Source organism: Mustela nigripes, chromosome 5 (assembly GCF_022355385.1).
Source record: "Mustela nigripes isolate SB6536 chromosome 5, MUSNIG.SB6536, whole genome shotgun sequence".
Lineage (NCBI taxonomy): Eukaryota > Metazoa > Chordata > Mammalia > Carnivora > Mustelidae > Mustela > Mustela nigripes.
This window is the reverse complement of record NC_081561.1, coordinates 120854173-120876285: the sequence shown is the minus strand read 5'-3', so window position 1 is coordinate 120876285 and position 22113 is coordinate 120854173. Positions and strand designations below refer to the sequence as shown.

Below are 22113 nucleotides of genomic sequence, written 5' to 3'. Positions count from 1 at the left end.
ATTGATCAAAGTAATATACATATTCTGGTGGCATAGAGTTAGGAATTAGTAAATATTGCTCACTTACAAAATCCTTAAAGAACATTTACTCTATAAGGTCTATTATAAAAAAAAAAAAAGAGAGAGAAAATAGTTTTTAAAAGGCTTTGAGTAAGTCATAGTACTGCTCTTACATCCCTTCCATGCCCTTCAATCCTTCTGCCACTAACATAAGAAATTACTTTAGAAATACAGCAGTCTCCAATTCTACTTGGGGACCTCTAAGATACTACTTCACTCAAAAAGAATTCTCCCTTTTCTTCAGAATCAGGAAAAGCAGTTGGAAAAATGTGAATGATGGTAAAACATTCTTCCTTCATTCTGCTGAAAGTAATCATTTTTACTTGGTCAAGCTCTCTTAAAAACTTTCAAAGGGCTTTTGCTCTTTTTCGACATCTCAGCAGCTGTGTGTATTGGGGAGAGTATGAGTTTTAATGGAAGTAGTGGGGAATTATGTAGAATGCATGAAAAACACGAAATTTAGAGCTACTTCAGTTCCTTATGTATGGATGTTTCTCTTCCTGATCAGCTTGTTTATTTATCTCACCATCATCCTTTCAAAAAATGGTAAACCCCACTTCTTCAAAGAAGCCCTTCTGACAACAAAAACAAATTTAGATCCCTCATTATATCCTTTCCTGACAAATGCAATTGGCCTCTGTTGGAATTCCCAAAGCTTTAATTGGTCATTATTTGTGAAATAATGGGCTTTGTCTCTTTCCTATTCTCTTGGCTATAGCAGGACAGAGATTAAGCACTCACTAAAGTACTTAAAATTTAGGAAAGATTCAATAAATATTACTGAGTGAATAAGGAGAGCGTGAATTACTTAGGGGTTTAAAATATAAAGAATATAACTTTAAAAAGAAATTATACTCTTTAAGGTCCTTCCTTCACCAAGGTGATGAGGGAGCTTGTCTGCTAGAATTAAGAACCAGGTTCACCAGAACCTCACATGCAGTATTAATCCATCCCTTCCCACAGAAAACGTGAATCCTGGACAACTTTATCTCTATCGAGGACAAAGAGGGAGCCGCTTCTTACCCAGCTCTTCTTATATCCCAACACTCCTACGAGTCTGTGCCCTGTGGCACTCAGCAAATACCCCTCCAAGCTCCATTATTTCCATGAATATTCTATTTATCTTCTAGCTTCAACAAAATTCTAGTTCTCTCCTAAAGATGGAAAATCCCCCCATGCTCATCTCCAGTGGCAGCTGCTGTTCTTAACACTCCTGAGGCCACAAGGGTGGACTTTTGGCTCTCTTTACCTATTGACCTTTTCCACCCTATTTCTGTTATTCCTCCCTAATTATTCCATGCTTTGAAATCTCACATGAGCAGATCATCTCACTTCCTCTGTCTTGTTGCCACCTCCTCTGTCTTGTTGCCGCCTTTTACCAACTCCCACTTTTCAATGAGTTGGCCTCCCTATTCTAAGCCACTTTCCCTTATGTTACTCTTATCTCAACTCTTGGTATATTCACTCATAGTTGATAATACCCATATCTTGTCCTCAAAGTTCCTGAACTTGTCTTTTTTTCCCCCTGCAACTTAACCATTCTCTCCCATAATCATACCATAAGCCTTGTCATCACTAAAAAATGCAATCCTTCCCTAATCAGATTCCTGCATGCTACTCTTACATTGCTACTTCAATTTTTCTAACAACCCTTCAACCCTAACACTCTCTTACTGTGTCTTACCCTCTAATACCTTCTCTTTCCTCCTTACCCAACTTAAATTTTTGGCTCAATTATAAAATTTACTTCCTATTTATGGACCACAGTTGACTTACCCTTTTTATACTTCTTCATCTGTCTTGACAAAAACACAGCCCAGGTTATATCTAGCTTTCTGCCTAACCACTTGCACCCATACAGCTGAACATGGTTAGAGAAAAATTTACGACCACAAGAGCAAGTCTCATTTTAAATTAATAACCCAAAAACCTCAGGCAAACTTTATTTCATCTACCTATTTGCATCTACTCCAACATACTCTGCCTTCTCTTCCTTTACTGGCTCTCAAAGAAAGTCAGTCACTCCACTTGTTCTAGACATCATCCCATTTTGCCCCCTCAGGTACGTTATTTCAAAAGTTCCTCCCACTTCTGCATCATCTCATCCTTTCTACTAGATTATTTCCATTAGCATACACATGATATTTCTTCCAATGAAAAACAAACATAACAAAATAAAGCTATTCTTTATCTTTACTGTGCCAATAAGTTATGTAATGTTATGTCAATAAGTCATAATAACATAAGACAACTTATGTTTGTGACCTCACTGAAGTTTGGGTATCCAGCTATGGTGGGTATGTATATATGTGTCTTTATTTTAACCCCTCTTCACCATTATTCAAGGAAAAATAAAAATGTCAATGTTATTTCCAACCAATACAATCTTGCCAAAAAAGCCACTTCTTATAAAAAATAAAAGAGTAAAAAGTAAAAAATAAAAATTAAAAATTAAAAAAAAAAAAAAAGAGAGAGAGAGAGAAGCAAGAGCCCAACCAATTGGATGGATGCTGGCAGTTCACCACATCTGTATCTATACCATGAGCGTCCAGCCCGACCATGGCACGGAGTCATCAGTGTGTTTTAAAAGCAGCCTCCGGGGGTGCCTGGGTGGCTCAGTGGGTTAAGCCTCTGTCTAAGGCTCAGGTCATGATCCCAGGGTGCAGGGATGGAGCCCCACATCGGGCTCTCTGCTCAGCAGGAAGCCTGCTTCCCTCTCTCTCTGTCTGCCTCTCTGCCTACTTGTGATCTCTCTGTCAAATAAATAAATAAAATCTTAAAAAAAAAAAAAAAAGCCAGTTCTTTTTGTGTTGGCTACTGGTTCTCATCTTAGTCAGTCATCTCCCAATCTTTCTATCCTCAATCTGTTGATATTCTAACTGTGGCTACCAAAAATGGGAGAAATGTGGAGAGTAGAAGGAATGGTTTATATGGAAACAAAGGCCATGGATGGGGGCGGGCGGGGGGGTGTCTGCTTGATTTGATGGATAGTTACTGATGAGGTTTTTCATCCTTCAATTACCTCTGACCCAGAATTACACTTGTAATCCATCCACTTTATATGAACAACATTTTAAATAAGAGCATATATCAAAAGACTTTTCAAAGAGTATAAATTTAGTTTCAATGGAATAAATTTGAATTTAAACTTCACTTTACTAAACTTCATAATTCCCAAATGGTATTCAGGAGAAGTAAAATTTTGCTCATGCTAACTGAATTTGGAGAGTATAACTGCTTGATTGGGAAAAGTATTGCTGTCCATTTTTTTACAACACAAACATCTGCTTACATGACTACTGGATACAACTAATTGGTTGAAAATATGATATTATCTAAGAATGACCATAGGAAATGAGATTTTTTGACTCATGATTAACATACAGAAGTGAGAACAAAATAGCATTTGGTATATATCCATAGTTATACCACTAAGTGGTATAAGAAAATAGAAGGCAGGAGAGCTTTAGTCAACAGCTAATATTAAAAAGAAAATGTCATTTATTTGCTCACAGTAAATAAATACAGTTTTCTAATGAATAAAAAACTGGTGACTAGTAAATGATTCTAAATATTATGTACATGCTTTCCATACAAGTGAACTGCTTATTAATATTTATGTCCCATTGATACAGTTTAATTCAACCATTCTTTCATAACATTTATATGGCTGTGGAAATATCAGCAATAACACCAGGAAAAAAAATGAGGGAAATTGGCTTCTATATTCTAACTTCTTTCTGTCAGGAACTGCCAGATTGCTTCAACTTTTTGACATAAAGATATTGAAGATATAATGAGTTTAAAGTGAGCAGTATTCAAAGAGAAAAAGTAAGATGAGTGTAAGTACCCAACAGCTGTCAATCAGAATTTAAAAAATACCATGAGGTTACTATCTGACAGTCAAAAAAAGGACAACTTCTAGATTCAGTCATTTTGAACAAATGCCATTTTTAAAAGATCCATGTAATACCTGACAGAGGTATGGATAGACACTTCTTAAACTCCTCACAATTGGGGTAGAAATATACAATTGAGTAGATACATCAACCAACATTTCTCTGATTAGGAACACCCCCCACACAATTTAATCTTGAAAAAACCTAGATGTATAGAATTTTGACCCAGTAGATTTGATCCTTAACACCCTGACATATAAGCCATACTCTAATGAAGATGAGAAGATACCTAGTAGTTAAGCTTATGGTCTTAAGTCTCTGAGACAAATATATTTGGGGCTCAGAAAAAAAGTTACATCAGTGGGAAAGCAACTGTCACCATTTTTAAAAAGATGTTTATATTCAGAATGGAATTAAAATCACTTTCTTCTACAAATAACCAAATACATTGCTGCATCTTACTCACAAGAATAACTGTTTGAGCCATTTCAAGTGTGTTTATCATGTAGTCCACCTCCAGGAAAGTCACTCAAAGATTTTTACTTAGCAGATTTTTTTTTTTTCTGGATAGAGTATTTCTAGAAAATTAATGCAATGAGGAAAGACATAAGAGCTAAAGTTGTGTTTGGATGTAGTGGGATGCCCAAGAGGACAGAGTGTACAGAGTGTAGAGGTCTTCTGTTCAGAACTCTCTTCAAGAGAACTCTGAGGAAGCACAGTTGGCTGACAGCCTCCAGTGGCTGCGCCTCAAGACCCACCATGGCCTTCATAACAAAACCACATTTCCTAGGCATTGCTCATAATCAGTCACTGAACAGAGTGAGGCTTCTCTATCTGGATCCTGCCTGCCTGATGTGGGACCCTTCCAATGAGCAGCATTGGCTTGGGGACTGTCCACTGGCCAGCCTGTGGCTTTTGCAGAACTGCGGAGTGGCATAAATTCTCCCCATCCAGTCCTCCCCCCTCACTTTTATCCTTTCCCAGGTGTCGGGCCAGAATTGCTGTCTGAAGGCATTTCTTGCCCACCTTTGCTCCTCTCCTTCTCTTTCATCCCTCACAGACATTTCCAAACAAATCTTGGCTTCTTTAATTCCATCTTGGTGTCTTTTACAGGGGACTTAAATGCACCCACAAAATACATGCGCAAATTAATAGTAATGCACTATATTCTACCCCTCCTTGTTGTACCCTCTCTTATGAAAAGTCCCTTTTCTATTTAGTTCACCCCATATGGCTTTACAAGTTCCCCTGTTCCTCTCATTACTGTCATACTTACTGTACAGCTCCTTCACTCATTTAAGACATTAGCAACTGGGCCACAGTGTTTTCCACTCCAATTTGTGATAAAATATTGGCAATACGATGGCCATATAGACAACGGGTTAAAGGCCTAATCTCTCTGTCTTCTACAGAAATCCTCTGCTATTCCACAGCACTCCTCATTTCTGTAGTAAGACATCCCACTGTGCAAATACAAACTCTCATCCTTCTTACATATTTGCGCAGTTTATTCTACTGCACTTTTGTTTTGGAGGGGGCATCAGTCTGTCCACCAGCCTTTCTTTTACATCTCATGTCTTCTCTGTCTTCTAAGATTACTTAACTTTATTCCACATTCAGATTCCACAGACCATTTTGCAACTACTTTTTTCTAGAAGAGCCTGAACTCCTCTGCTTCATTATCCTCTCACAACAGTTATCTAAAAAACCTTCATAAATCCATTACTATTTATTCCATGACTATATTTAAGCTCCTTAATTCCACTGAGAAAAAAATATCCTGGAACAGGAGATGATAGATACCTTCAATGTCACCCATCACCCCAGTGTTCAAAATTGCCTTATTTGCTGTTACTCAATCAGTTCTTATGCAATTCTTCACAGTGAATCTTAACCCAATTTCCCTTTCCCTGAAATCTCTGATCTTCCTACCCTCCACCTCACCTTGACCTCTTTATCCTCTTTTTCTAGTATGGTGAGAGAGACCCCCTACCCCTGCCCTCCATTCAAAGTGAAATAATTCTTTTCTGCTCTGTATATTATTGTCTTCAGCTTTTTGGGGGATCTTACGTTATCAAATATTTCCCTATATTTCTGTTTTTTCTTTTCTTTTTTTTTTTTTTAAGGATTTATTCATTTATTTGAGACAGAGAGAGCATGAGCAGAGGGAGTGGCCAATGGAGAAGTAGACTCCCCACTGAGCAGGGAGCCTGATGTGGGGCTCAGTCCAGGACTCCTGGGATTTTGACCTGAGCTGAAGGCAGACACTTAACCAACTGAGTCACCCAGGCACCCTGTCTCTATTCCTTCAATCGCTTTTCTGCTTTCACTTTCATCATGTAACCCAAGAGAAAAAAATACAGTAGATTAAAAACATAGATCATACAATTAATTGTAACTAAAAGACCGAATAACTAATCCCTCTTCCCCTTGTCACTGGCACTCTTTTCCCACTATTTGGCAGTTAACCAAACAACTGCTCTGCTCACACTATTTTCTATTTCTTTCTATGTCTCTGTTTTCTCAGCTCCAGTTTTTCCACCCTCACCTGCAGCTGTGCTTCTGAAATGGGCTCCACGTCACAAAGTCCAATGGATTCTTCCATATCTCAACCTTGTTTGATCTCTAAGCAGCACTTTACACAGTTAATCACAACTTCTTTCTTAGGACAAGCCCTTTGGTTTCCCAAACACCAAATATTCCACATTATCTTCCTACCTCTCTGATTGTTTTCTCAAAATTTCCTTTGTTTCTTTTTCTTTGAAATAACTGGCTTATAAATTGCCACAGATCATTGCCTAAACAATTGTCCCTCTACCCTACAGCTCTCTAGGTGATATTATCTATTCCTAAAGTTTTAATTACACGAATTGATAATTATCACACTGGGCTCCCTGGACCCCAGTTTTACCTTCTTTTTATACATCTCCATACGGAAGTCTCAAAAATATTTTAAAGTTAATATATCCCACATTTAAGCAATGATTTTTTTCCTATTCTATCTCTTTGGGTTTCCAAAATTAATCTATAGAACCAAGACATAATCCATGACTCCTCCTTTTTTTCACTTCCTATGTAAAAACAAGTAAAGAATAGTATCAGCACTATTCTTTCCACTTTGTACTATTTCCACCTCAAATTGCCTTTCTTCTTGAACCAACCTTATCCTATCTTACAATTAACACTTAATTTTTTCTTAGCTAACTCTATTTTTGACTCGTTTCAATTTAAATGACTATTTTTAAAGGAAGCCTATCTTAGACCACCCAGATTGACTGGTTAACTGTTACATATATACAGATTCAATTACTAAGACTAACATTCAGAATTTGAATTATTCTAATTTAATATAGAATATGTAGATTGTCAATTAAAAAACACTAAGTCTATGATTCACACAATTTAGTGCATCCAAAAGTATATTTCCTCATTGTATAACATATTAATTATGGCCTAATGCCTTATTTAAATTAAACAATATTGGAACAGAATGCAGCACTCTAAGACTTCCTTGATATGGTAATGTGATTGTGACTCACCGTACTAAGATGTGCTGTACAATGCAACATTTCGCATAGTGCTTGATCACCTTATAGTTTTTGGTTCATACTATAACCTAAGGAATAGTGTTTCAAGGATTTGCTTTGGAAAACATTGATAATTTGATAATTTATAAGCCTCTGAGAGATGATTTTATATATGTCAATATTATTGCATACCTGATCCTTTAAAATTATTACTTAATACAATTTTATAATAGGTAAATATGTTAAAAAGAGATGAAAAATGACACATTTTGAGTCTGACAAACCTTTTGAAAAATCTCTGAGAAACAAACAGGGTTTTGGAGGAGCGAGGGATGGGGGTGATAGGTGAGCCTGCTGGTGGGTATTAAGGGGGGCATGTATTGCATAGAGCACTGGGTATGGTGCATAAACAATGAATCTTGGAACACTGAAAAAATTAAATTTAAGTAAATAAATAAATAAAAGTGCCAAATAAAAATGCACAGGAAAATACTGGGAGAAAATTTAAGACAAAGAAACAAAAAAAAGATTCTAAATTTCTAAGAAAAAGTCAACAAAAGATCTTTTCTAGAAAGGTGATGACAGTAGTAATATTTCTAAATATATGGGTTTTTAGATTTATAGTGAGATTGACTATTGTATAATGCATATTTGCAATGAAAAGCATAAATGCATTTAAAAGTAGATTTCATCTATTAAAGAGTTCTGGTTTTAAAATATAGCACTCATAACCAACATTTGGAGAGTTTGCTAAAGATGGACACTTGTAGACCCAATGGTAGAGTCTGAAACAGTAAATTGGAGAAAAGACCCAGATTTTTAAATTTTATACAAAAATTCTGGTAATTTTGTGGCCTGTGAACTTTTTTTATGCCCTAAATAAATGATTATAAGCATAGAGTTCTTGTTATAACTAAAATCTTTCTCTTCCCATTCTCAAATGAAGCAGCTACTGGTCAAACCCTTTCTGTTGTTCTTTACCACTATTCTAATGTATACTTTCTGTGGGCTTATCTGAGAAATGCATTAAATTTTTATCTGCAAAGATTATTTTTCTAAATTAAATATTTTATACTAAGACCAATAAATCCTATAGACAAAGAAAATAAATAATTTCATTAGGGAGAAGAACTGAAATTATCTTTTTGGAAATGATTCTTTATGCCACTGAAGTTACTATATTCTCTACCATAGATTTCAAATACTGACAATTATCTCAATATTACTTCTTAGATTTCAAATATTGACAATGATCTCAAACATTTCCCTTAATTCTGTCTTTCAGCACTTCTGTGGTTCCAAATGAACTACTAAGACCATTGTTAATATTCTCATAGATCTTTCTCTTAAAAATAGCAAGTAATGACTTATGAGAAAATTCAGATAAAATCAGAATTATGCTTTTGAGAAATAACCTATAAATATAAATATAGGCTAGAAAGTAAGCACTTTAGAAAATATAAAATCTAAAATTTATTTTCATTTTTATTTATTTTCTAAAAATCTTTTCAGTGTTCCAGAATTCATTGTTTGTGCACCACACTCAGTGCTCCATGCAATACGTGCCCTCCACAATACCTACCACCAGGCTCACCCAACCTCCTACCCCCTCCCCTCCAAAACCCTCAGTTTAATCATGGGATTAAAAAAATAACATTTAATAAAAATTCCACCATCTTATAATTATTTATATTTTAAAGAAAAGTATTGTGTTTTAAATGCAGGATGTGAAATATTAATACTATGGCAACTTGACATTCACAATAATATGCTTTGAAAATACAAGATCAAACACCAAAAATACATGATCATTTTTAACAGTTAGAAATTAAGTACAGTTCCTTCTTTATTTGCAATCCATATCTGCCATTAGATTTTATCCTAAAGAAATATACTTAAAGTTCTAGAAGTGCAAGGGTGAAAGGGAAGAGAGAAGAAAGAATAAACATAAAGGTTGTACCTATATAGGTTTGTCTTCAGGTAGATCAATATTAGGAAATGCACATTGAGGAGCTAGAGATATTAAAATTATTGTTTTCTATTAAGGAGGGCTAGATGTTACCTGGGAGATCCTCTAAGAATTACCTGATTCTATCTGGCATCCTCCTTTGACTGATTTTCTATTGACCATACTATGAGCAATTTTGGAGGGACAGAAGCCATCTTGTAAAAAACTAATAGTAATGCAAATGATTCTTGTCCATATCAGTGCAAATTTGGTTTATGTCCTGGAGGAAAAATTGGTTTCCACCCTCTAGATAAGTTAACCCCATTTAAATTTATTGCTTTGATGGATTTTAACCAGTTTTACATTTATTAGCAAATGCATTTTAGCATTCCTAATTCTGAGTACTTATGTTTATGTATTTTTCAAGTCCTTTTTTGAATAATTAATAGGTGAGTAAAGCCTTCATAACGTGATCTGTTTCTATTTACATGAGACTCAGTTTTTAACTTCTTGGAAATTATACTTTCGTATTTTTGTAGTTATTTACCAAGATACCCAAGTGGATTCACCTGACAGAGTCAAATAAATTTTATTGCTGAAGAAGTGTACCTATGGGGCTACTTATACTAAGGCACATCTTTTCTTGGCTACCAGAGTGAATCCCAAGTGTCAACAGAGCTTTAGTTTTTCTGAGTCTTCAATTCTCAATTTTTTTTTTCTTTCTTTCCCTCTACTGTTTTTATGTCTTGTTTCTGTTTCTAGGTCTTGCCTGACCAGAAAATCATTCGCCCATTGATGACAGTAATGAAGTAATGACTGCCAATTTGGTTTTCTGTTTTGTCCATTTGATGATCTCTTTCATATGGATAAAGAAAATCTATTCTCAATTAGGGGAAAGAAGACTGAGGATCTGGTTTATCTGCTTTTTTATTTGTGTGCTTATGAGTTCAAATTTGTCTGCTTATGAGTTCAAACTCATTAGGAAAATGTTTCATGCCAACTAGGAAAGAAAACACTTAGTTGATATCTGAACCAGGAATTTTTTATTTTTCTGAATTTACTTTTGACCATTGACTGAGGTAGTAAAACTATAGCTATATGGGGTCTTTTTTTTTTTTAAGGTACATTTTGACTACATATCTCTGTGTCTGCAATTGAGAAAATTCTTCAATTCTACTTCCAGACGGTATTAATAAATTATAGCATCTTTTAAATTAAAAAAAAATCACTGTCCTAATTAGTTTATAAAAATACATACATGCTTCTTAATTAAGAATAAATGAAAGAAGATGGGATTGGGAGGGAGACAAACCATAAGTGACTCTTAATCTCACAAAACAAACTGAGGGTTGCTGGGAGGAGGGGGTTTGGGAGAAGGGGGTGGTATTATGGACATTGGGGAGGGTATGTGTTTTGGTGAGTGCTGTGAAGTGTGTAAACCTGGTGATTCACAGACCTGTACCCCTGGGGATAAAAATATATGTTTATAAAAAATAAAAAATTATATTAAAAAAAATTTTTAAAAAGAATTATTAATTCATCTTCTTAATTAAGCTTAAGCTTAATATTCCTAAATACTCAGAAAACACAATAAATTTTCTAATAAGTGAATTATGATGACCACTAAAAGATGCTTGTACACAGTCTATTTTTTATAAAAATTAAAATCAGCCTGGTTTAATAATTATGATTTAAAGAATAAAAGTAGTTACATGACTTTATATAAATTATCAAGGTTATATGATATACAACAGAATATAAAAATTTAACTTTTATAAAAATTAGATTTGGTTTCTCATGCAAAATCTATTTAATGTAAATCTTCGACAAAGCAGGAAAAAATATACAGTGGAAAAAAGACAGTCTCTTCAATAAATGGTGCTGGGAAAATTGGACAGCTATATGTAGAAGAATGAAACTCGACCATTCTCTTACACCATACACAAAAATAAACTCGAAATTGATAAAAGACCTCAACGTGAGACAGGAATGCATCAGAATCCTAGAGGAGAACATAGGCAGTAACCTCTTCGATATCAGTCACAGCAACTTCTTTCAGATATATCTCCAAAGGCAAAGGGAACAAAAGCGAAAGTGAACTTTTGGGACTTCATCAAGATCAAAAGCTTCTGCACAGCAAAGGAAACAGTCAACAAAACAAAGAGGCAACCCACAGAATGGGAGAAGATATTTGCAAATGACAGTACAGACAAAATGTTGATATCCAGGATCTATAAAGAACTCCTCAAACTCAACACACACAAAACAGACAATCATATAAAAAAATGTGCAGAAGATATGAACAGACACTTCTCCAATGAAGATATACAAATGGCTATCAGACACATAAAAAAATGTTCATCATCACTAGCCATCAGGGAGATTCAAATTAAAACCACATTGAGATACCACCTTACACCAGTTAGAAGGGCCAAAATTGGCAAGACAGGAAACAACGTGTGTTGAAGAGGATGTGGAGAAAGAGGAACCCTCTCACACTGTTGGTGGGAATGCAAGTTGGTGCAGCCTCTTCGGAGAACAGTGTGGAGATTCCTCAAGAAATTAAAAATAGAGCTTCCCTATAACCCTGAAGTTGCACTACTGGTTATTTGCCCCAAAGATACAGATGTAGTGAAAAGAAGGGCCATCTGTTCCCCAATGTTTATAGCAGCAATGGCCACAGTCGCCGAACTGTGGAAAGAACCAAGATGCCCTTCAACAGACGAATGGATAAGGAAGATGTGGTCCATATACACTATGGAGTATTATGCCTCCATCAGAAAGGATGAATACCCAAATTTTGTAGCAACATGGACAGGACTGGAAAAGATTATGTGAGTGAAATAAGTCAAGCAGAGAGAGTCAATTATCATATGGTTTCGCTTATTTGTGGAGCTTAACAAATAACATGGCGGATATAAGGAGATAGAGAGGAGAAGGGAGTTGAGGGAAATTGGAAGGGGAGGTGAACCATAAGAGACTATGGACTCTGAAAAACAATCTGAGGGTTTTGTAGGGGCAGGGGGTGGGAGGTTGGAGGAGCAAGGTGGTAGGTATTAAGGAGGGCACGTATTGCATGGAGCACTGGGTGTGGTGCAAAAACAATGAATTCTGTTATGCTGAAAAGAAAAAATATATATATATAAAATTAAAAAATATATATTTAATGTAAATTTATGAACGTTATGCTGGTTTACTAATAAACTAAAATTACCTCTATATAATTATCTAAATATAATTTTTAAAAGATTTTATTTATTGATTGATTTGTTTATTTTTATTTATGTGAGTGAGGAAGGGCAGAGGGAGAGAGAGAATCTTAAGTAAGCTCCACACCCAGTACAGAGACGTGTGGCTGATCTCACAGCCCTGAGATCATGACCTGAGCTTAAATCAAGAGTTGGATGTTTAACCAACTGAGCCTCTCAGGCGCCCCTGAAGATTTTATTTGTATGTAATCTCCATATCCAATGAGGGGCTTGAATTCACAATCCTAAGATTAAGAGTCATAAGCTCTACCAATTGAGACAGCCAGGTGCCCAAAAAATAATTTTTAAAATAAATTAAATTAAAAATTTCTCAAACTTTTTATGTCAACAACAATTTTTTTTTTTTTTTTTTTTTTTGTAGTATGTAGCATGTCAGCTACAATCGACCTTATTAGTGACACTAGTGGTGGGGGACCACTTTCCACTTTTCTTAACCTGCTAGTGCCAGTGGACACACATCAATCCCACGTCATTCTTGCTACCTTGCCAAAACCAGTGGCTGAATTTCCTGCTCCTGTGGCACTCCAGCAGCCCCACCAAAGCCAGTGGTACACACAGTCCACACCAGGGAAACCCCTGAATGCCTAGCTCTAGTGGCCAGGGAATTGAATTTCTAGGCCTCACAGGTCTAAAATAATTAGAGAGACAATACTTGGGAGACTACAACCCCAAGGACACTGAATAAGTTGCAGACTAAAATATAACCCGGTCTTCCTATTAAAAAAAGTCCTCTTTACTTGTTCTGTAGCTTCAGCCTGAGAAGCAGGCTTCAAATTCATCATAAATCAAGAGTCTACAGAAGTGCTCTCAGATAACAGTGTTAAACTTACACCATTTTGAGCTCTCCTGGGCCTCACTGTAGCTCACTAGTACCTCAGAAAGGAGCTAATACATTCATTTGGAAACCCAATTCTTATAGCAGTCACCAAAGGCATACCTCTAGATCACTTGGTCTGGGGGTCAACAAGGTTTACAGTTGTGTCCCCAAAGAACTATATGTATTTGCATATTTTAAAAACTGTTTCCTGAAGGACTAGGCAGACTGAATGTAGGTGCTGATTGAGATCCCTCTGTCTAGAATACTAACAGGTTTTGGCCAACCCTAAACTGAGATCTATCAAGAAAAAACCAGGCTGCCTAGACAACCACAAAGGTTCAAGAGACAACCAAGAGCTAGGGCAATGTTCAGTAATAAAGTTTATCTCCTACACAAGGCCACTCTTTCAAAATTGGAAGAGGTAGCTGTTTTGCATCATATGTAGAAACAGATGCAGAGGGTCAGCAAATAGGAAAAAAAAAAAAAAAAAAGGAGGAATGTATTGCAAATGAAAGAACAAGATAAACCCCTGGGCTTGGGGGGAGGGCTGGAAAACTTAATTAAATGGAGAAAACGCAACTCCATTTAAAATGATCTCTATGATCCATTTTTTAAAAAAAATATTTTACTTATTTGTCAGAGACACAGAGAGAGAGAGAGAGAGCACAGCAGGGGGAGAGGCAGGCAGAGAAAGAAGCAGGTTTCCTGTAGAGCAGGGAGCCTGATACGGGACTTGATGCCAGAACCCTTGGATCATGACTTGAGCTGAAGGCAAATGCTTAACTGACTGGTCCACCCAGACATCCCTCTTTTTCTTTTATAAATAACAGTATCTTAAAAGCATTTTACTATTGGGTAATCTGTACTGACAGAAAGCACATTTATATCTTGATATTACTCCTTACATATGCCATGATTTCAAATCATTTGCAAATTTCTTATTTTCCAGAACTAGAGACTAGGAGTGCCAGAGAAGAGAATAAACATAAGCACAAACTAAATTATAAATATAGCATCATTTGAAAGCCATGAATCTAAGCTAACTTAATATTCTAATTGTTTTGATTCTCTGTAACTAAGGCTCAGATCATATTCATTAGGCATTTTTACTGTTTGGGCGGCAGGCAGCAACTTCAGCCAGTTTTAAACAAATACAGTAGTACTGTTCCATGTTTTGTTTTGTTTTGTTTTGTTTTGTTTTTATTTTAAGCCAACCTATTACACTTGAAAGAAAAACCTAAATAATTTGCAAAAGTACATTAAGTACATTAGCATGGAGGAGTAGGATTAGAAGAGCACACAGTCATTTAAAATGATCTCTATGAACCATTTACAAATAACTACAGAAGGGACTGTAGAGTCTAAAAATGTATCAGAGACCAGCACTGAACTGGTTTGTCCTGCGGTCCTGGCTGACTCTTATTTTTCTACAGCACACTAGCTAAAAATAATGAGCCATTTTTAAATGGCTTAAAAAATCAAAAGGATAAATTTTCATGACATATGAAAATTATATAAAATTTAAATTTTAGTTTATTAGGTTCTACTGTAACTCAGTCATGCTTATTCATTTATGTATTGTCTATGGCTACTTTTGTGTTACAAAAGCAAAGTTGAATGTTAGTAACAGAAAATATGTGGCCCAGAAAGCCTATAATATTTATTGTCTGGTCTTTTACACAAAAGTTTGCCAACACTTTTTCTAGAAGAATCTAACTGTGTGAACTTAAACAGGGTATTTAAGCTCATTCCGCCTTAGCTTTTTCATCTGCAAAATGGAGATTATAATAACTTCCTCAGAGAACTAGCTGGAGGATTAAAAGAATTCAATATAATGTTGGGTTGTGGGTTTTTAAATTTGACTGCAACCCACAAGAAGAAATATATACACACATACATAAAATGGAAACGAGTGTTACAAAACAATACCTAATCATTTATTTATGTGCTCTGAGGGTTTCCATATACTTCACCTAGTGCCCTTTGTTAGCATTTTACATAATCATGGCATACTAAACTCTGATATTTTTCAGAGATAATGAAACTCCTTACCTGATAAAAATTTCCAAGTCATGGTCATAAACACTCTCACTGAACTCAGAAAAATGGACAAACAGAGTAAGAAATTCAATAAAGAGGTACAAAATATTTAAAAATATGACACAGAAGTTATAGAGTTGAGGAATACAATTGAACTAAAAAAATATGCTAGAGGGGTTCAATATCAGACTAGATGAAGCAGAAGAAAGAGTAAATGAACTAGAAGACAGATCAGTGGACTTCACCTAAAGAGTATGAAAAAAAAAAAAATTTAAGAAATGAAGATAGATTAAGGGACCAACAGAACAACATGAAATGAAATAACAATCCCATTATAAGAGTCCCAGAAAGAGAAGTTGGAAAAATAGGGCAGAAAACTTATTTGTAGAAATCAGGACTAAAAAATTCCCTAACCTGAGTAAGGAAACAGATAGCCAGATCCAGGAAGCTCAGAGAGTTCTAAAGAAGATCAATCCCAAAAGACTACACCAGGACACACTGTAATTAAAATTTCAGAAGTTTAAGATAGGGAGTCTTAAAAGCAGAAAACAAAGCAAAACAGATGTGTTATGTACAAGGAAACTCCCATAAGAAAATAAGCAGATTTTTCAGCAGAAAATTTGCAGGCCAGAAGTGAGTGATATGATATGATCAAAGTGCTAACTGTTAAAAACTTTCAACCAAGAATCCTCTATTTGGCAAGGTTAACATTCTAAACTGAAGGAGGGATAGAGTTTTTCATTACCACTAAGCTGGTCTTACAGGAAATATTAAAGGGACTTTGTTAAGCTGAAAGGAAAGGGCAGTAATTGGCAACAACAACAATGAAAACACATAAAAGTAAAATCTCATTAGCAAAGGTAAATTTATGTTAAAGGCAGATTACTTATAAAGCTATTATCAAGATTAAAAGTCAAAAGTAGTGAAAATAGCTACAACTACAAAAATTAGTTAAGGTATACATAAAATATAAAGATGAAAAATGTGACATTGAAAACATAAAAAAGGGATGCTTGGAGTAAACACATACAGTTTTAGAATGCACTCAAATTTAACTTGCTATCAACTTAAAATAGACACATATACATATGCGTATGTATGTGTGTATATACATAGGTACACTGTACATATATCATTATGTATATACACTATTATATGTGGTAACCACAAAGCAAAAACCTATAGGAGACACACAAAAGATAACAAGAAAGAAACTTTAACATATCATTACAGAAAGTTAACAAACCACAAAAGAAGAGTACAAGAGAAAAAGAAAGCAACAGAAAGGAACTACAAAACAGCAAACAATTAACAGAATGGCAATAAGCCCATAGCTATCAATAATCATTTTAAAGACAAATGGACTAAAATCTCCATTAGAAAGGCAGAATGTCTAAATGGATAAAAAGTGAGATCCATCTATATACTGTCTAGAAGAGACTCACATGAGAAGTAAGAACAGACAGACAGAAAGTAAAAGGATAGGAAAAAAATGTTTTGTTCAAATGGAAACCAAAAGAAAGCTGGGGAAGCTATACTTATATCAGAAAAAATGGACTTTAAAAAAATGTCTAATAAGAGACAAAGATGGAAAAAAAAGAGAGATGGGCATTACATAATGATACAGGGGTCAATCCAACAAGAAGATATAACTCTGTAAACATTTATGCATCCAACATGGGAGCATCCAAAATTAGGGGGCAAAAAGGAAATAAGAAAAATCAGAAGAAATAAATGGAATAGAGAAAAAAAGACAAAAGAAAAGATCAAGGGTTGCCTGAGCGGCTCAGTCGTTAAGCATCTGCCTTGGGCTCAGGTCATGATCCCAGCATCCTGGGATCAAGCCCCACATCAGACTGCCTGCTCAGTGGAAAGCCTGCTTCTCCATCTCCCACTCCCTCTGGTTGTATTCCCTCTCTCACTGTCTCTCTCTCTCTCTCTCTCTGTCAAATAAATAGATAAAATCTTAAAAAAAAAAAAAGAAAAGATCAATAAAATTAAAAGCTTGTTCTTCTAAAAGAGAAATAAAATTGATAAGTCTCTAACTAGATTTACCAAGAGAAAAAGAAAAAGGGCTCATATAAATAAAATAAAATAATGAAGGAGACATTACAAATGATACCAAATAAATACCAAGGATCATAAGAGACTATTGTGAACAACTATACCAAGAAATTAGACTGGAGAACTGGACATATTCCTAGAAACATACATTCCTTCCAAGATCTAATTATTAAAAAATACAAAATCTGAATAGAGTGATCACTAATAAGGAAAGTGAATTAAGTAATTAAAATCCTCTGAACAAACAAAAATCTAGGAGCAGAGAGCTTCAGAGGTGAATTCTACCAAACATTCAAAGATGTAATACTTACCCTTCTCAAACTCTTCCAAAAAATTTAAGAGCAAGGAATGCTTCCAAACTCATTTTATGAAATCAGTATGTATACTGATATCAAAACTAAACAAGGACACTCTACACACAAAATATTACAGGCCAATATTCCTGTACACATTTTACAACATAAATGTAAAAATCCTCAACAAAATTTTAGCAAACATAATTCAACAGTACACTAAAAGGATCATACATCATTATCAAGTGGAATATAATCCAGGGAGCAAGGATAGTTTGACTTTTGCAAGTTAACATGCTATACTGCATTAAAAAAATGAAAGATTGGGGCGCCTGGGTGGCTCAGTGGGTTAAGCCGCTGCCTTCGGCTCAGGTCATGATCTCAGGGTCCTGGGATCAAGTCCCACATCGGGCTCTCTGCTCAGCAGGGAGCCTGCTTCCTTCTCTCTCTCTGCCTGCCTCTCTGCCTACTTGTAATCTCTCTCTGTCAAATAAATAAATAAAATCTTTAAAAAAATGAAAGATAAAAATCACATGATCATCTCAACAGATGCAGAAAAAGTACTTGACAAAATTCAATACCTATTTATGAGGGGAACTCTCAAGAAAATGAGTATAGATGAAAAGCACCTACACATAACAAAAACCATATATGATAAGCCCACAGCTTACATACCTAACAGTGAAAAGATGAAAGCTTTTCCTTTAAGATCAGGAACAAGATAAGCATACCCATTCTCACTACTTTTATTCAACATATTATTGGGAGCTTTAGTCAGAACAATTAGGGAAGAAAAAGACACTAAAATATCTAAATCGGAAAGAAATAAGTCAAGCTGTCCCTGTTTGCAGATGACATGATACTATCTGTAGAAAACCCTAAAGACTCTACCAAAAGCTATTAGAACTAATAAATGAATTCAGTAAAGTTCTATGTACAAAAATCAATATACAAAACTCTGTTGAATTTTTATACACTAGTAATGAACTATCAGAAAGAAAAGTTAAGAAAACAATCCCATAAGAATAAAATACCTAGGGATATAGGGATGCCCAGCTGGCTTAGTTGGTTAAACATCTGCCTTTGGCCCAGGTCATGGTCTCAGGATCCTAGGATTGAGCCCTGTGTCAGGTTCTCTGTTCAGCAGGGAAACTGCTTCTCCCATTCCCTGTGACTACCTCTTCCTCTGCCTATCACTCCCCCTACTTGTGCTCTCTCTCTTTCTCTGTCAAATAAATAAATACAGTCTTTAAAAAAATACCTAGTGATTAATTTAACAAAGGAGGTGAAGGCATAAAGAAAAGAAGTTAAGGAAGACACAAATAAGTAGAAAGATATTCCATGCTTACAGATTGAGAAAATTGATATTATTCTAATATTTACAATACGTAGAGTGATCTACAAATTCAATGCAATTCCTATAAAAATTCCAATGGCACTTTTCACTGAACTAGAACAATGAAAATTTATATGGAATCACAAAAGATCCAAATAGCCAAAACAATCTTGAGAAAAAATAACAAAGTTGGAGGCATTATATTCTCTAATTTCAATCTACACTACAAAGTTATGGTACTCAAAACAGGAAGGTATCAGTATAAAAAAGACACATAGATCAATGCAACAGAAGTAAGCCCATTCATTTATGGTCATTTAAATTATTACAAAGGAGGCAAGAATATATAATGAGGAAACAACAGTATTTATTGAAGAATAAATAATATTCAAAGATGGGACTGCCACATGCAAAAGAATCAATTTGGGTCTCTACCTTATATCCTATACGAAAATTAGCTCAAAATGGATTAACAATTTTAATTTAAGACTTGAAAGTATAAAATTCCTAGAAAAAACCTATAAGCTTCTTGACTTTGGTGGCAATCATTTTTTGGACCTAACTCCAAAGGAAAATGTAACAAAAATAAGAAGAAACAAATGGTACTACACGTAACTAAAAAGCTTCTACACAGTAAAGGAAACCAATGCCAAATAAAAAGTCTTAACTATCAAATGGGAGAAAACATTTGCAAGTAATATAGCTGATTAGGGACTAATACTCAAAATATATAAAAGAACTCATACAACTCAATGACCAAAAAAACAAACAATCTAATTAAAAAAGGACAGAGATCCTGAATAGACATTTTTCCAAAGAACACATACAGATGTCCAACAGACACAAATTCATTTTATAGTTCTAAATAAAGCTATAAAAGATTGTTCTTCAGATGTATAATCTGCCTAAATAATAGAGATTCTGTATCTTATGTATCTTTCTTAACTTTATTTTGATTTTAACATGTCCTTATTTTAAAAAAATAGAAAGAAGAGAGTTCTTATTGAAGAGTTAAGATACAATGATACTTTAGGTTCATTTAAAATAAATTATTATTAAGTAGATAATTAGGTACTGTTGTTCAGATATCTATGATCCTATCTTTATCAAGAGACCAAATCTTTTCTGACAACTTAATTTTGACCTTGTTAGAAGATATTGTAAACTCTAAAAAGATTTTTAAATATATAAATCATCAGAATATCTTTTATAAGAATATTATCTTTCAGAGTTCCCAAAGGATTCCTAGAAAACCTGGAAGATTTGTTCTTTACATTATTTTTTTAAATATGAGGAATGATTAAGATCACTTATACACTCTATATTAGTTAAAAAGCACTGAGTTCATTGGGAAGAGCTGAATGTGAAAGGTTTCAAATTACAGATACTCTTCCTTAGTTAGTTTGTATAGGTTACATATTATCAGTATAACTACTAAAGTAATTTTAAATTTTACTAAAAGCCCTAGAGATTTACATTTTACCTTCAAAGGAAATATTGATCAAATTTTCATGAAACAGTTAGGTATTATACTCTAATAGAGAATTCTATACTCCTTTTCTATATTACTGGTTAATTGAAACAAATTATTCAGACCCTGATGCCTGGCTAAAGCCTCTACTGTAAGTCACAGGACAGGATTTGTATCTTCAACAAAGCCTTCTCGAAGTCTTATGAAAAGGTTCTCCCAAGTACTCTGAATTCCTCATACTTTAAAGAACAGAATCTAGAATTTGAGTTGACATTACTTGGAAAATATTCAGACTGTGGGGTGCCTGGATGGCTCAGTTGGTTAAGTAGCAGGTTTGTCTCAGGTCATGATCTTATAGATCATGGGAATGAACCCCTCATCAGGCTCCGGCAGGAAGTCCAGGGAGTCTGCTTGAAGATTCTTTCCCTCTTCCTCTCCCATCACTCACATGCACGGCACCCCACCCCCTGCCAAAAAAATAAATACATAACCAAACAAACAAATAAATAAATTAAAAAAAGAAAGAAAGAAAGAAAGAAAATATTCAGAGTGTAACAATGGACTGAATCAGAATTTTCAGGTTTCTTTCACCCAAAACCAGACATACTTCATGGAAATAGATTGCTGTTCCTTGATTAAAAGAACAAGAATCAGGGGGTGGCTGAGTTGGTTAAGTGACACATTCTTGATCTCAGCTCAGGTCTTGATTCCAAGGTCATGAGTTTAAGACCCGCATTGGGCTCCACACTGGGCATGGAGCCTATTTAAAACAACAACAAAAACAAAAACAAGAATTAATTATAGATGAAGGAAGGAAATTTAATTGTGACTATTTGTTCAGAATATTGTCAATATTGCTTTTTATTTTCTCTTTTCAGGGCCATACAAAGATACTCTTTTCTTTCATGAATATTGCTAACATTCAATTTTGTAGACTTTGGTTTTATAAATGGAAATTAACATGTTTAAATGATTCTGACTTATTCTCTGAAATTCAGAAACTCTTATTAAGTCCTCTTATTCTTTATGGCAATAAATTATTTGCATAGGTTCTATAAGAATATACTTTCATTTTTACTAGTATGTAATTGGACAAATCAATTTTGCAACCAAGACCATAGCTGGAGTGTCACATTTGATAATAATTCTCACTTAATCAGGGATGACAAGCTTATTATTTTTAAGTAGGGTTGATTTTAAATGTGCAGCCAATAGCTACAAAACCCCGCCTAGGAAAACAGGCCTATTCTTTGGCTTAAAAGTTCTAGCCTTACCAGTGGAAAGGAAAATTACTTCTTCCTAGGGCAGGAGTCTTAAAAATTCAGAGAACCATAAGAACAAAGGAATTCATCCACATTCAGTGAGATAGTAAGTGAAATTTGGAGGGAA

At 34.8% G+C, this 22113-nt stretch overlaps 1 protein-coding gene across 3 annotated transcripts in view; it reads right to left on the bottom strand.

The window, feature by feature from the left end:
- The window catches only part of GRIK2 (glutamate ionotropic receptor kainate type subunit 2), a 638217-nt gene that overhangs the window by 79685 nt on the left and 536419 nt on the right, over nucleotides 1-22113 (bottom strand). The gene's annotated exons all lie outside the window — the stretch shown is intronic.